Below are 3,335 nucleotides of genomic sequence, written 5' to 3' on the forward strand. Positions count from 1 at the left end.
AGCCTGATTGTTCCACTTAGGACAAAGCACTTATACCTGGGGACTGGGGTGGCCCTGCATGTCAGAGGGGTGTGGTAGCAGAGGTGACACCCACTTTCCTTTTTTGTTCCAGTGAGTAAAACACAAGTAGAAGAGATTCACCATGGAACATGGGGACATTGTCCCCTGTGTGGAGGTTTAATTGTTGAGACACAGCTCCAGGCTATGCTGATGCTGAATGTAATGGGCTGTTGAGAGTAAAACGTTGCTATAGCTTTGGTTTCTAAGCTGGAGGTGTGTTTTGCTCAAAACAGCCCAAACCGGAATAAAACTTTTCTTTTTGGTTTTTTTTTTGTTTGTTTGTTTTTTAATCACTGAAGTAGAATTGTTTCATTTTTCTTTTTGGCAAGGAAACTTGAAAAAGAATCTGCTTTAGTTTTGATCAAATTGGTTTTTTTTCACTTTTTAACTTGGTAGTTGAACTGAAAAAAATCAATTATTCACCCAGCCTTACTCCTAACACATGTCCAGGAGCAGAGACTGTTGTTTTTATTCAATAGCAGGTGCTCAGCAATTTGTGCAAATGAATGCTGGGGGAACGGGCTGCCCTGTTGCCTTACCTGACTCTTACTGTCTCACCTACCGAAACCCAGCCAGGGCTGCAGGGAGAGACCCCAAAGTGTTTTATTACCTTGATGTCGTGCCACGGCTGTGCCTGCTGAGCCAATCTGGCTGGCAATACAAAACGAGGTCTTGGTTTTGATCCTGATGACTGCTGCTGGTGGTTTTCTAGTCTATGATTTAACATTAACATAAGTTTCTTTGGACAAGATAATGAGGTCCCTTTGAGAAGCATTCAGATCATAATCTCATATAATAACGGTCTCCAAAGGAGGAAGATTGTCACTAAATGTGAAGTGCTAATGATTGTAATGTTGTGTCATAATAAGAAACTGAACAGAAAAACAACTTCATCAATGGCACATTTCCAAATAAACAGCTCTGCTGGAAAGAAATCTCCTTTTTGCATGTTTCAGGCATTCTGAATTCTGCTGTCTCCCTTGTGTACCACCATCAGTGGTGGAAATATCCAGGCATTTGTTTCACAGCTTTCGCAATGCTAAACATTTGGCTGTCCAGGAGGGGAATACCAGCTCTTAGAACTATGTCATGTCATTGCCATGGTTGTGGGTTTTGCTACAGTACCACTGGAGGACAGCAACAACAGAGAACTCTGGCAAAAAGCGTAATTCTCACCAATTTCTACTTTTCTCTTGAGGGGATATAATAAGTGCAGAGGGTCCAGAGAAGACCCAACTTTGATAGCGTTGGAGGTTATCTGCTGTCCTCTGGGTGCTTTGTAACAAGCAGGTGATCCAGACCACCAAATTCCATGGGAGCTCCTGGTCCCATTCTCTGCTAGTGGTAGACGGCTTGAGCCTCCTCCACACTATGTTCATCCCTGTTGGATGTATGGCATGTGAAAGACAGATGAAGACTATGCCTCAATCCCCTTCCCTTCACATAACACTGATCAGGAGGAGGAGGAACTGGGTGAGAGACCAGACTAGGCCAGGTCTCTGAAGCTTGGCCAACATCTGTCTCTAGTGCTTAATGCACTAGAATCCTGCAGAGCCCCTGCACCCAGAGGCAGCGTTGGCATCATTCCTCTTGGTCCAGGAGGCCAGCCTGTGTAGGCATGGTCCAGCAGGTCCTGCTGCCCTCGGGGTGACTTTCCTACAGGGGCATCGCTGATGACTACTCTCAGTTAAGAAGAGGAGCTAGTCCTGAGCTTTGGTGGCTACTGCAGCTCTGCCTTATGCTGGCTGGTGAAGGAGGGCACTCACCTTTTGCCATCCCACCACCTTCACACTTCAAAGCAAGGAGCCTGCCTGAGCTGCCTGACCACAACCTCACGTGTGTGCTCCCACCCTCTCCACTCCACTCTGACCACAGCTTTCAGCATCGATTGATGCTGCTGAGTTACAAGTGGTGGCCAGTTTGTGCAAAAACTACCTGCTCCAGCTGTGTACGTAATCTCTCTCTCGACACTTTTGCTGTGCAAGGTGTCTAGTGAGGAGCCGAGAGCAAATCCATCATGTGGCAATGGTGTCACCGAAATCGGGAAGAATAAACCTCGTAACACCAATGTAGTGTTAAAAGGCAGGCATTCTTTATTTGCGACGTCGGATGCACGGGGGATTACTCCACCTATCGTGCATACCTGGTACCTGTCTCAGTCAGGTTATATTGATCAAATACATGCATATTCATTACATTCATACATAATCAATAACATCCTCTCTAATGATTGGTGTAAATTCTCTCGCTTCCTATGTAAATTACTGCGCAGACTCTGTTGTTCACTTCTATTGTTCTCTTTTGAGTAGGTGGTATCATTTGGGTAGGTGGTCAATGAGTCGGTGGTCTCGATCTCCCCCTGCCGGAATTACCTTCCACCTACTGGGCTCTCTATCTTGGTAGTCCTAGCCAACTTTCTTGGTCCGTTGCACGGAATTCTCTTCCATCTTCTTTCTTGACAGGTGCACATTGTCTATAGCTTCAGCTACATTAAGAATGACCTTAAAACTACAGACCATATACTGTTCTCATTGTCCTGAACTTAGCGTTCAGTTGGGTAGGGCTGTACAGAGGAGAACATAGAACATAGCAGCATTCGTGGTTGCATTTTGTAGTTAACTGAATTGATCCCATCACCCTAATGCTGAAAACTAAGATACGTGACAATTTCATCATCATTTTGGTTACAATGCTATGCAAGCCCAAGTTCTTATACAGGTCTATAGTAGCATGCCTAACATTATCTTCAACATTTTTCTTTTCAACACAGATAAGGAACAGAGGAAATCTATAGTTCCCATTACATAGCTTGTTCTGGAGGCAGGATGACAGGAAAGTGCAGAATCTAAACAGTGTGGATGAAGCAATCCCGGATATATTGCTGGCCTAGCTGCTAATCTATCTGAAAGGTACTTTCTGAGGATGTCATGGAAGCTAATGAATGAACTCATGAGAGGTATTTTTTCTTTTCAATACCTTGAGAGAACTCTAGAAAGCATCCTCAGTCTTCAGAACAAAATCTTTCTCTCCAAGCTGGTTCCACAACATCAAAAAATAAAAAAAACCCTCTAGGCAGTTGAAAGGCTATGGGAGAAAGTCACATATAGAATCATAGAATCCTAGGTTGGAAGGGACCTCTAGGATCATCTGGTCCAACCTTTCTAGGCAAGAGCACAGTCTAGACAAGATGGTACAGCACCCTATTGACGTGCGTAAAACAGACTCCACAATCTGTAAGATTGTAAAGTAGGTATGTTTATTCAGCGCTGGGCAGC

This window comes from Egretta garzetta, unplaced genomic scaffold, assembly GCF_000687185.1.
Source record: "Egretta garzetta isolate BGI_Z169 unplaced genomic scaffold, ASM68718v1 scaffold7, whole genome shotgun sequence".
Taxonomy (NCBI): Eukaryota; Metazoa; Chordata; class Aves; order Pelecaniformes; family Ardeidae; genus Egretta; species Egretta garzetta.